Below are 13521 nucleotides of genomic sequence, written 5' to 3' on the forward strand. Positions count from 1 at the left end.
TATAATATTGAGCTTAGCCGTTGGTAGAGAAAGTACTTAAAAGATGCAATACTTGCTAAGAGGTTCACAGTAGATATCGATCCCACCAATGAGTGCCATGATCAACACATCTACCATATGATTTTTCAAATCGAACTATTAATCTTCATTCTCGGTACTTATTTCTCTACTTGACTAAAGATTTTTTTTTAATCTTAAATTTTCTTTGTCTTTTGTGTCCCATTTCCTATTATCATCGTGAATTGTTGTAAGAGTGTTTTTCCCTTTTCTCTTGGAAATTCAGTCTTAGTTAATGCAACTTTTGCTTTTGTTCTTCAGCCCCTGTATTGCTCTGTGAGGTGAAAACTCCGAAAAGTTTCTAGTTTGCTAACCATCCACTCTTTCACCAAAACTATTGATCTTTCTCTAATTTTACTTGGACGCAATTTTGTAGCTCAAAGGAGCTGGTTTGGCTTTCCGTTTAAAAAGTTTGATTTTTTTTTTCAAATTTAAACATATGATGAGTTATTTGACTATCCGAAAAACTTCGTTTTTCAATTTTTTCGGCCTCTATCTTTCACATATTAACTTTTCAAAATAGATTTCAAAAGAAAAAAAAAATAAGACAAGGAAGAAGGTGGAGGACATTTTTTGCTGGAGTATTCAGTCTTGAAAGAAACTCTTCCCAATTTTTAGCCACACAGTTTTATGTGAGCCTTTTTTTTTTCTTTCATTCAAAGTGTGTCTCATTTGAAAAGTAAAAGAATAAAGTTTCAGATTCCAAAGCTAAAGGTGGAAGAAGAGGGTCAGATGAGATAAGTACTAAATTCTCTATTGGGGCCATTCACTGCAAGTTATTCTAAATCTGTCGTGATCATCGATTCCTTATAAGAAGAATAAATCTACAAAGAAGAATCCAAACTCCATAGTTAGAAGGTGAAAACGAGACAATGTGCGTGATAAATCAACGAGGTCCACATATGGGATGATTGATTGATAATTGGAGTAAAGAGAAAATGGCTTGAGGCTCAGAACACAAGCGAAGGGATATTCGATGCAAAAGCTGAAATTGCCACATATGGAGAAGAAAAACATGTACACAAGACTCATTGAAATTACATATTTAATCAATCATTTGTGCTATCAGCAAATTCACACTGTATTTGAAAGAGTTACTTTTGCTAAGACTGGTGTAGCTTATGAAATGTTGTTAAATGTAACTTGAACTGTTTAGTAGAATACTCAATCATGCGATATGACGTATGCACGGAGAAAATGAAAATGAGATTTTCCACAGTCAATGTATGGTGCAAAACATTATGCTTCGCTATCCAAATTACAACTTGAGGAAAAAGAGAGATTCCATTTCTTTTAGAAAAGAAAGCACGAACGAAGCGCTCCGATTTGATGCCATTCGACTATGCAAATGGTGTGGATATAGCAATCAAGGCCAGTTCAATTTGTGAAAATGTTTTTAGTTTTTATTTTCACTGAAAATATGATAAACAAAAAAAATCTTAAGCTTTTAGATTTTTTTTTCTTGAAAATGTCATGTATGATTCGTAGAAATAACTGTCTCGATAAATGAGAAAATATTATGAAAATGTTCATTTTAGAAGCAACTTTTAATATATGAAAAACATGTTTTCAATGCCCTCTTTTTATTCAATAATTGAATTGGTCTTCTTTACCAGACATCCAAACAAACCTGAGGAACTGATTCCATTAGTGTACCAAAAAATTGCCTTTTTTGGCAGGCAAACAACATCCCAAGCAACTTTATGAGATCCATGGCCTTCTATATTTCCAACCCATAAGAATTTTCTAATCTTCTTTTCAACTTCATATATAGTTTGCTTTGGCAGTAAAAACATTTGCATCCAAAAAGTACAGATGGAAATAAGTACCGATTTGGCCAACTGGAGACGACCGGCATAGCTAATATGTTGCATGCCCCAGCCTTCTATTTTTTTGAAAATTTTATCCGTTAGACTCTTACAATCTGCGTGCGTGAGTCATCTTGTGACAAGCGGGACTCCAAGGTATCTAATAGGAAGGGTGCCAATGGGGAAAGGCGTGTGATCCAATATAATGTCCTTTTCTATCTCGATTAGCCCAGAGAAAAAGATTTTGCATTTATCTGGATTGAACTATAGTCCTGTGAGATTTGCAAAATCACCAAGTGCATCTATAAGGCAAATGACTGAATCGGGATCTCCGTGAGCAAAAAGAAACAGGTCATCAACAAAGCATAAGTGAGTAATTTTTTCCTTTTTGCAGTGCCAATGATACTTGAAGGAAGATGCTGCAACTTTCTCAATAATGATCCTGTTAAGAATTTCCATAACTAAGACAAACAGGTAAGGAGAGAGTGAGTCGCCTTGTCTTAGTCCATTTGAGCCAGCAAAGTATCCAATCTATTCGCCGTTGTGGTTTATCGAAAACCTTGGTGTAGTTATGCATTGGGCTATCAGGTCAAGCAAATGTTGCGATGTGTTCATAGCCTATAGAACACCAAGAACTGCTTCCCATTTTACCATATCAAAAGCTTTCATGAGGTCAATTTTTATTGCCACACGTTTACCTTTATTGCCCTTATGGTAATTATGAAGGAGTTCCTGACAAAGCAGAATATTTTCCGATATCTGTCAACCCGAGATGAAAGCAGTTTGGTTGAGGCCAACAATCGAAGGCAGGAAACAATTGATTCTTTCTGCCACTAGTTTGGAAATGATCTTATATAGAACATTGTAGCAAGAGATGGGTCTAAATCCGTGAGACGGGATGGATTCCGTGCTTTTGGCACTAGTGATATCAGGGTTGAATTGATTGCTTTCAACATTCTTTTTTAGGAGAAGAATTCCATAATAGCATCCTTTATATCACGCCCTATGATGGGCCAAGCTTTCTTGTAGAATAGACTGTTGTATCCATCTGGACCCGGAGCTTTAAAATCGTTCAGGCCTTTGAGCACTCTAATGACCTCAGTACGTTGAAATTCTGGCGAAGAGATGGTGGCGCTGACATCTTCAGGAAAAAGAGAGGCATACCGCTCATTTGGTCTAAAATCTTTATACAATTTATTTTTATCTAATTTCTAGAAATTTAAATCCAATAAGAGATACAATCTAATAAATGACGAATTGTTAAGCTAAAAATCTATTGGTTGATGTGAGCCACATGACAATCATAGACTCAAAATGAAGTGCCAAACGGCGCACATAAGAGCCAAACACTCTCTCAACTCTGACTTTAATTATATATAATAGATTGTCCGAAATCAACTAGATATCTATCACGCCTTACCTTATTAACCTCCCATTTATATGGCTAGTTTCTCTATACTCAATGGTCAGACAATTTGCGTGTGATTTGCTTAGATATCGCATTTAAAAGTTTCATAGCGATTTAATTGTCACTTGAACAGTTGATTTATATTTTCTGAGTCCAAGTCTCGAATGCAAGAAAAAGAAAAGAAAGGAAAGGAAAGAAAAGTTACCTGAAAAACATATATAGTTGGCTCCATGAAAAGAGATGATATTTTCAGTAACATATCGGTTTCTATGTTGCTCCATTCAGCTATTTCGAGAAAAATGAGTTAGATTTCTCAATGGACAAGCTAACCCCATAAGTAGACCTGTCAAAATGGATCATAAATCAATTTCTTAACCTAGATATCGGTAAATGTGTCATAAATGAGTTAGTTATATTTAGTACATAGGTCATAAATGGGTATTAACATAGTATGAGTGTTAAATGGATCGTAAATGGGTTTACAACTTATTTAAAACCCAACTCATCTCTCTCTCCCTCACTCAATCTCCCGCTCACTCACTTCGCACTCGCATCTCACTTTGGGTATGAATTTTTTATGTTGAGTTAAATATGGAAGTGTTTTAGAAATATGGGTTGGGTCGAATATGAGTTGGGTATAGGTTGGGTCGAGTATGTGTCATAAAATTTGCATTACATAAAATTGGATCAAAACGGTTTAAATAGGTCTATTTGGGTCGGACCATTTTCGATCCGATCTAAACTTGACCCGACCCACCCGTTTGACAGGTCTACCCACAAGCAAAGCAAGGCTGTTTTTTTCTCAATAAACATGACTAGCTTTTCAGCCTGCGCTAAGTGCGGGCGATTCACATAAATTTCGTGTTTTAGTAAAAGCACAAAAGATATTATTTCAAATTATTAGGATACAAAAGGTGATTTTGTGGAGTATATATGTTCATTCGAAGGATATATACATACATTTATATATATATATATATATATATATATATATATATATATATCTTCCATTGTAACTTTATGCAAGACCGGCCTATTCAAATATTCAATGCTTGGTAAATCACTTTGCAAAATAATATTATTGAACTTAGCCATCGGTAGAGAAGGTACTCAAAAGATGCAAATCTTGTCAAGAGGCTCACGGTAGACATGGATGCCACCAATGGATGCAATGATCAACACATCATCACTATGATTTCTCCGGTCAACTATTCAATCTCCCTTCTTGTCGTTTCATTTTGGTGACTCTTTCACCTCATTCTCGATACTCGTTCATCTGCCTGACTATAGACTTCTTTTGTATGGGTTTTGTCACCTGTTCTCTTGAAAATTCAGTCTTAGGTAATGTTAGGAAAACATAACAGAAGCCGAATACCTTTTGCTCGAGGAGATCACCAAGAGAGAGCCTGAATCTGAGCCTATTCATATATCCAATTTGACCCACTTTTACTCAAAAGCTTAAGCTACTAAATTATGGGGTAACGCTCTACACCACATTGCATCAATTCTTCGATATGGGATTTCTCTAGTACAATTCACACGTGCATCCTAACAGGTAATGCATATTTTGCTTTTGTTCTTCGTCCCCTTTTTGCTCTACGAGGTGAAAGCTCCAGAAATTTTCCAGTTTGCTGACGCAACGTTGAGTGAATAATTCAAGCAAAACCTTGCTCAGAGAGAAAAATCTTGAAATTCAATATTGACGATAACAATGTTCTGTCTTCAAAACGAAATCCTAAACACCATTTTATAGGGTTAAACATAATTACAATAGGAAACCTAATCAGAATTGGAAACCTAATCATAATAGGAAACATAATCATAATAAGAAAGTTAATAAGCATCAAATAGCAAAAATTACAAAACTGTCATTACGAAATTAACTCATAAAAAATATTAAAATAATAGAAAAACCCATCTAAACGAAATCGAATCGCTAAAATCCATCGTAGGTCACAGCCATAGGCGGTGAGTTTTGTTCAGAATGCCGTTTCGCTTTAGATGACCGAATTTGAGCCCGGTCCGATGTCGTCGATCGGGTCCGCCGGTACTAATCGCATCATCGTTTAGCCTTCCGTTTGGACTTCTGCCTGTCCAATCGGTCCAAAAACGCTCCACTAATAAATTCCGCATCATTCTCCTCCATTTGAGAAGAACTCGTCCTCCAGTTAAAATCAGAATCTGGATATAACGGCTCTGTGGACTCATGAAACGGTGACAAATTAGCAACATTGAAAGTGTTGGATATGCCCATACTATGTGGAAGGTCTATAACATAGGCATTATCGTTGATCTTCTTGCTGACAGTGTAAGGCCCATACTTTTTTTGCTGCAATTTGCTGTAAGATCCAACTGGTAATCGCCCTTTACGAAGAAAAACCATGACTTGATCACCTACCTCAAACACCTGCTTCCGCCTGTGTTTATCTGCTGCAGCTTTATACTTCAGATTAGCTTCCTTCAGCTTCTGTTTAACTTCATGATGTACTTCCACAATCTGTTTAGCCATATGATCTGCTGCTACATTCTTATCCGCTTGCTTAGGTAACTATACCAAATTCAGAGTATGCTGAGGCGCCTTTGTATAAACAACATAAAAAGGCGACCTGCCAATAGAACTATGAACTGCATTATTATAAGCAAACTCTGCCTGTGATAAAGCAACATCCCACTGCTTTGGCTTATCTCCACAAATGATTCGAATCAAATTTTCCAGAGTTCTATTAACCACCTCTATTTATCCATCAGTCTGCGGATGAGCAATACTACTGAAATTTAAAGATGAATTAAACAGTTTCCATAAAGTCCGCCAAAAATGCCCTAGAAATTTGCTATCCCTATCCGAGGTAATAGACTTAGGGACGCCATGCAAACGAACCACTTCCTTAAAGAATAACTTGGCCACACTTACTGCATCAGAAGTCTTCCTACAAGGAATGAAGTGCGCCATCTTGGAAAATCTGCCAACCACAACAAATACAGAATCCACGCCTCTTTGTGTCCGTGGTAAATCAAGCACAAAATCCATGGACAGATCTTCCCATATATTATCAGGAAAAGGTAAAGGCATATACAAACATGTATTCTTAGATTGCCCCTTAGCAGTTTGGCAAACATAACATTTTTGTACGTACCTGCTAACATCTCGACATAATTAGGGCCAATAAAATCGCTCCCGGACTGCAGCAATAGTTTTATCACGACCTAAATATGCAGCTAATCCTCCATCATGTAAATCACGAATTACCTTGTCACGTAATGATGTCCGAGGAAGGCAAACCTGATTGCCACGCATCAGATAACCATCATGCATATAAAATTCTTGCACAGGTTGACCAGCAGCACATGACTCCCAAATTTGCCCAAAGTCATCATCATCTGCATAACAGTCTTTCAACTTCTCGAACCCCAGAATATTTTGGCTTAATGTAATCAACAAACCAGCTCTTCTACTCAATGCATCTGCTACGATATTATGCACACCTGACTTGTGCTGTAATCTGAAAGGAAATTTTTGTAAAAATTGACACCATCGAGCATCCATATCCTTGCTAATCCTCTTCTGACTATTCAGATATTTCAAAGCTTCATGATCAGAATAAAGGATAAATTCTTTCCCAATCAGATAATGCTCCCATGTTTTCAAAGCCCTTACGACAGAATAGAATTCTTTATCATAAGTGCTCCACTTCTGCCTTGCGTCACTGAGCTTCTCACTAAAATAACAAACTGGTCTGCACTCTTGAGAAAAAATAGCTCCTATACCCACTTCACCAGCATCACAGTCCACTTCAAACAGTTTATCAAAATCAGGTAAAGCAAGAACAGGTGTAGTACATAATTTTTCCTTTAAAATAGTAAAACTATTCTCGGCTTCCTCTCCCCATAGAAATTTACCCTTCTTCATACATTCAGTAATTGGGGCTGCGATAGTACTAAAATTCTTAATAAATCGCCGATAAAAAGTAGCTAACCCATGAAAACTCCTAACTTCAGAAACTGTTTTAGGAGTCGACCATTCTCTAACTGCTTCGCTTCATCTACCTCTATTCCTTCAGCATAAATAATAAACTCCAAGAATAACAGCTTATTAGTTAGAAAACTGCACTTCTTAAGATTAACATACAGCTTATTAATTTGCAATGCTGTCAACACCTCCCTTAAGTGCATCAGATGATCTTCCTCAGTCTTACTATAAATCAGGATATCATCAAAATAAACTACAACAAATTTGCCAATAAAAGATTTCAAAACCTGATTCATAAGCCTCATGAAAGTGCTCGGAGCATTATAAAGCCCGAACGGCATCACCAACCATTCGTACAACCCCTCTTTTGTCTTGAAAGCTGTTTTCCACTCATCTCCGGGTCGAATTCGAATCTGATGGTACCCATTCTTCAAATCCAGCTTCGAGAATCACTTAGCACCGTGCAATCTATCCAGCATGTCATCCAATCTCGGAATTGGAAACTTGTAACCCACGGTTATTTTGTTGATGGCTTTGCTGTCTACACACATTTTCCAACTCCCATCTTTCTTATGAGTTAACAAAGCCGGAACAGCACACAGGCTCATGCTATTCTGAATATGCCCCTTTCGCAACAACTCCTCCACCTTCTCTTTCATAATCTTACTTTCCTTAGGACTCATCCTGTAGTACAGTAAATTAGGCAGACTAGCACTAGGAATTAAGTCGATATGGTGCTGAATATCGCGCATAGGCAGCAACCCATCGGGAATCTCCTTAGGCATCAGCTCACAAAACTCCTTCAATAAAGGCTTAACTGATTCGAGTTGCTCCTCCACTTGTAATTCAGCTTCAGTCTCCACTGCTTGTTTCACGACCAGCACGTGAATCTGTCGGGTCTCCTTAATCTCAGCTTCAAATTTCTTTGTAAGGGTAAGGAAATTATTTTCAGCAACTCGTTTCCCTTTATTCTTCAGTGGCAGCAACGTATACTTCACTCTATCCTTCACGAGATTATACTGATTGCTTTGTCCTGAATGCTGAGCATCTACATCAAATTGCCACGGCCTCCCAAACAACACGTGACATACGTCCATGTCTACCACATCACAATACAGCTCATCATGATACTTACTAATGGAGAATGGAATTTTACATCGCTCAGTCACCTGAATGTTTTCCGCTCCAGATTTAATCCATCATAACGTATAGGGATTATGATGCTTCTCCACAGGTATTCCCAGCTTCCTTACTGCCTCCTTCCCAAAGATATTCTTCATGCTTCCACTATCAATAACCACAGCAAAAATTTTACCCAGAATGGTGCACCTCGTTCGGAATAATTGATGGCGCTGCGAATCATCTTCCTGTTTTGGGGCTAACATCATTCTGCGCACCACACAATTTACTTTCGTATCTTCTTCATCTTCAAAATCATCTTCCTTACCATCTGGATCACAGTAAAATCCATCTTCCTCATCTTCTCTTGCTATCACGTTTACGGTCTTTTTCTGAGGACATTCATTAGATCGATGCCCAGGTTGATTACACCGGTAACATTTTATCGCGGCTGGTTTAGCATAAGGATTCGGGTTCGCAGTTTTCTGTGCTTGCGTTCCCTTATCCTTCGGCTCGTTCATAGGTCGCTTTTCGACCGCCTTATCCTCTTGACTTCGCCCTGAGTTGTAGCGGTTGTTGAAGCCGCTTTTCTCTATCGAACTGTTCGAACTGCTACCGCGATAATTTTCGCGAGGATTTTCGTAGCCTCTTTTTCCCCTCTCTTGTTGCATCAATTCTGCCTTCATCGCCATATTCTTGGCTTCAGTTAAATTTCGCAGAAACTGCACTCCAATTTTATCTCGAATGAAGGGTTTCAAACCATCGAGATATCTAGTCACCTGTTGTCCCTCCATCTCCGATAAAATTTTCCGCTCCGCCAATCTCATAAATTCGGCCATATACTCATGTACAGTCCGATTGCCCTGATGGCAACGTTGGTACTGCTGGAACATAATCTGCTCATAGTCGGATGGAAGGAACTCCTGTTTCAGCAGCCTCCTCATTCTAGTCCAAGTTCGAACTCTCTCTTTTCCTTCTGGCACCCTCCTATTCTGCAATCTCTCCCACCATGCAGACGCACCCCCTTTAATCTACAGGCCACTAATCGCGCCCTTTTCTCACCAGGAGTTTCCATATAATCGAAAAATTTGTCTATATCAGCAATCAAATCCAGAAATTCTTCTATGCCCAGACTTACATTAAAATAAGGGATATCGACTTTTAATTTAAAGTTGTTACCTTCACGATCGTTGTAACGCCGTCTTCCATCTCTCCTATCTCCATGACGATTTCTACCACCATAATCAGCACGTTCCTCATCAGAAAATTCGTTTTCTTCTTCTTCCGAACTCTCTAAAAACAGAGGGTTATCCTGCCTGCAGACAGGAACAGGCCTATCAACAGGATTACCGCGAGCAAGATCTACACCCAGCCTTCTGTCGTTCTGCCGATTCCGGTTCACATCAACGCTGAGACCTTCAAACCGATCTGCTAATTCGTTAAATCGTTCTTCGAAACGATGAAGACTTTGATCGAATCGTTGATCCAAGCGTTCCATTAACCGCTGCTCCAAACGTTGCAGCGCGTCGTCCCCAGGATTTGGGGGTACAGTCTCCTGATCATTGTGACGAAGACCACCGCCAGACGCCATAGGCTTTGATACCACCTGACGCAGCGTTGAACGAATAATTCAAGCAAAACCTTGCTTAGAGAGAAAAATCTTGAAATTCAATATTGACAATAACAATGTTTTGTCTTCAAAACGAAATCCTAAACACCCTTTTATAGGGTTAAACCTAATTATAATAGAAAACCTAATCATAATAGGAAAGTTAATAAGCATCAAATAGCAAAAATTACAAAACTGCCATTACGAAATTAACTCATAAAAAATATTAAAAAATAGAAAAACCCATCTAAACGATCTCGAATCGCTAAAATCCATCGTAGGTCACGGCCATAGGCGGTGAGTTTTGTTCAGAAGGCCGTTTCACTTTAGACAACCGAATTTGAGCTCGATCTGATGTGGTCGATCGGGTCCGCCGGTACTAGTCGCATCACTGTTTAGCCTTCCGTTTGGACTTCTGCTTGTCCAATCGGTCCAGAAATGCTCCACTAATAAATTCCGCATCATTTGCTAACCAGTCAATCTTTTACTATAACCGTTGATTTTGCTCTAGTTTCACTTGGGCACAATTTTGTAGCTCAAATGGGTTCTTGTGGCTTTTCATGTAAAAGTTTAATTTTTTTCGAATTTAAACAAATGAGGAGTTATTTGACTCACCGAAGAACTTCGTTTTTTGAATTTTCTTTCTACCAGACTCCACATTCTAAATTTTGAAGTTCTCTTAAGTTGAATTATCCACAATTTCTTTCGATGTGGCTTTTAAGTTTTTTCCAGGAGCTAAGGCATTTTCTCTTAAGGGGAATCCGCAATTTCGTCCGTCGTGGCTTTTCGCCAGTTCTGCCCGAACCAAAGATGGTCGAATTCCGTGGCCCAGTTCAGCCTGCTGGGATTATCTATCCAGAAAATAAATAAGACCATCCTCAAGTATCCGCGTCTCACCAAGTTGGACGAGAAGTTGGTGATCTTTTACATTGGTTACGAAGAGTTCAAGAAAAAGATTAAAGAATGGATCATCGGTCACATGAAGGAAACGGTCAGGCATCAACAAACTGGCAGATTGAAGAATGGGTCGGCGAGTCTCGAGCTGGAGGTAAGCGAAAACTTGATGAGGTCAAACTGTGATGATCTCGATCTCGAAGTGTGGAACCGATGGAGTTCGACAAGAGCGTCATCATCGGCACATCGCCACCGAGCTCGCTATACGGGGACCGAGGCGGGATGCATGGCGCAATCAGTGAGAACCTCTGACCATTCAAGATGAGTAAGTTGGTCTCTAGGTACATGCTCTATCTTATACTATTCCATCCCTCCGTGTTGCCAACAGGGATAGGGGTGCTCTGATACAAAGATACTGAAGGGTTCATCAACGAAAAATAACGCAGCGGAATATAGAACCCTAGACAGGATCCATGTGTATATTGAAATCGAAAAGGAATTTCGATACGTACCTTTTGCAGATCGAAGATAAATCAGCAACTGATTGTGTCTGGATGAGCGCCCCAAGTGTTGCGCCTCTACCGGTATCCACACACACGAACGGAATTCTCCAACGATCCACGTGCTAGCGAAAGATCTTGAAGTTCCTTTTCTTGAACGCCTTTTGATTTTCGATACTCTATCGAAAAATCCTAGACAGAGAACGATTCTCTATCTATTTATACAGCCTCATTATCTAGCGGAATTAAAAAAAGTGGGCCGGGCTATTTGGGCCCGCCAAACTGTCCACCTTCAATCGTACGTTTAATCGTTATCTCATAACGCGTACGGCCGCATAGATAATTTAAATAGGAGAATAAATTAAAATCTACTTCTTAAGTAGATCAAGGCGCATAGACAATATTAAGTCCGTTCGCTATTGTGTGCGACCCTGTAGGTTCACTAAACATTAGCAGTGTGCCCAAAACTCTTTTGGCCCACAAGTCATAAGCGGTCTCTAGCAAGACATTATGACTACCTAAGTATAGTGAAGGTCGATTTCCGACACAACCTAATCCACAACTAATATTAGAGTATCAACCTTGATTGATTCTTAGGGCAAACCACTAACAGATACTTCGGTCGAGATTCAGAAGTTCTTCGAGGAGAAGGTAAGGGAGACGTCAAAGAACGAAGGCAGCGTCTCATCGGTCGTCATTAAGTGGGCAAAGATAATATTCAAGAAAGAGAAACATTTCCACGCTATTGATCATTTCTGCACTGGTGTTAAAAGCTGCAATAAGAGCCACAAGTCAGGAGAGTCGCGCAATCTGTGCAAATTCTGCTGTCTTCTGCTCCAAATGAGAACTGACCTCCCCAGGACGAAGATGCGCAGAGGCGAAAACAGGTCGGTGTTGTTTGACGCATGCCATCTTGCATCCCAGTTGATTGGCGTGGACAGGAAATGGGACTTGATCGGCAAGGTCTGGGCGAAGTTGCTGATATACGCGGCTTGCCAATGCAAAGGCCACGAACACTGCGAGAGCCTGAGCGGAGGAGGAGAGCTTCTCAGTCATATTTGGCTTCGCATGGCGCATCTCGGCATTGCGGAGGCAGTAGATACTTCCGAACCCCAAGGCCCTGCCAAACTGATCAAATACTAGATGTTTCGGGTGGAAGGAGTCTTTTGGTTTAACCCTAATGTTATTTGAGTAAAGAAGATAAATAAGTGAAGCTCGTCATCATCTTGATGAGATGGTGAGGGAGTTGTTTCAATATTTGTTGTTCTTGGAGTCTGTCAGGAAATAATGAAACTGTGTGTCTGTTGTTAATCACCAAAGGCATTATTACCCTCAACTGAAGCCAGCCAAATTGGCACGGAGAATTTGGGTCCCTTCTCCGCTCAAAGTGGTTAGTAACTTTTCAAATGGTGATTTGGTTAGCAACTCTTTAACGTAATTAATTTTCACTCTGGTTTGTAAATCTTTAGTTTTGAGAAAGCAATTATGTATTCATCCGCGAGACTAAGACCGGAAATATTATTAGAGCGATTCCTAAGTTTCAATTAGAAAAAGTAACTTTCAACCTATCAAAAATTAGTAGCCAGCTTGTTCACGCGGTTAATAATTTTTTACTTAGAAAAATCTAATTTCAAGCTGATTTTGTCTGTTTATAACTTTTAGTTATATTTTTTCCTCATAAATTTGAACATACAAAACAATATTTTAAGTTTCGAAAAAGAATGAAAACCTCATTGCATAAGATTTTACGTGACAATATTTGAATACTTTTAAAAGTTTCTAGTGCTTCGTTAAAAACAAAAGTCAGAGATGAGCACCGCAAAATTTATAGAAAATTAAAATAGTTAATTATGCCTATTAATATAAATTCGACTCATCTCCATTAATTATGCCCATCTAAGAGAGAAGCCTTTCCTCTACATAAAAGTTTTAAAGGTTTTGTAAGTAGCAAAAGAAAACTTTAGCACATTCAATACGCTTTAATGAGAGGAGCCTTTCTTTCACAAAAACAAGTGTAAAATTTTGGTAAATCAAAGTATAGATATTTGAGATATATTTTTAAAGTCTCGATCTAATTACAAACATCTTATAGTATTATAGACTTTTATATTGTAAAATGAACTAGGATCAACAATTATGTAATAAAAAAAATATTTCAA

The 13521-nt window shown here is 38.7% G+C and overlaps 1 long non-coding RNA gene across 1 annotated transcript; it reads left to right on the forward strand.

Moving 5' to 3' along the window:
• Positions 1 to 11982: 11982 nt before the first annotated feature.
• LOC130140678 (uncharacterized) lies at positions 11983 to 12672 on the forward strand. Its single transcript, XR_008818656.1, has 2 exons — positions 11983 to 12063; positions 12136 to 12672. It is a non-coding gene; the product is annotated as an uncharacterized LOC130140678 (long non-coding RNA).
• The last annotated feature ends 849 nt before the right edge of the window (positions 12673 to 13521 follow it).

The sequence above is a fragment of the Syzygium oleosum genome, unplaced genomic scaffold (assembly GCF_021117445.2).
Source record: "Syzygium oleosum isolate NSW1041296 unplaced genomic scaffold, Sole_v2.1 Sole_v2.20, whole genome shotgun sequence".
In the NCBI taxonomy this organism is placed as follows: Eukaryota; Viridiplantae; Streptophyta; class Magnoliopsida; order Myrtales; family Myrtaceae; genus Syzygium; species Syzygium oleosum.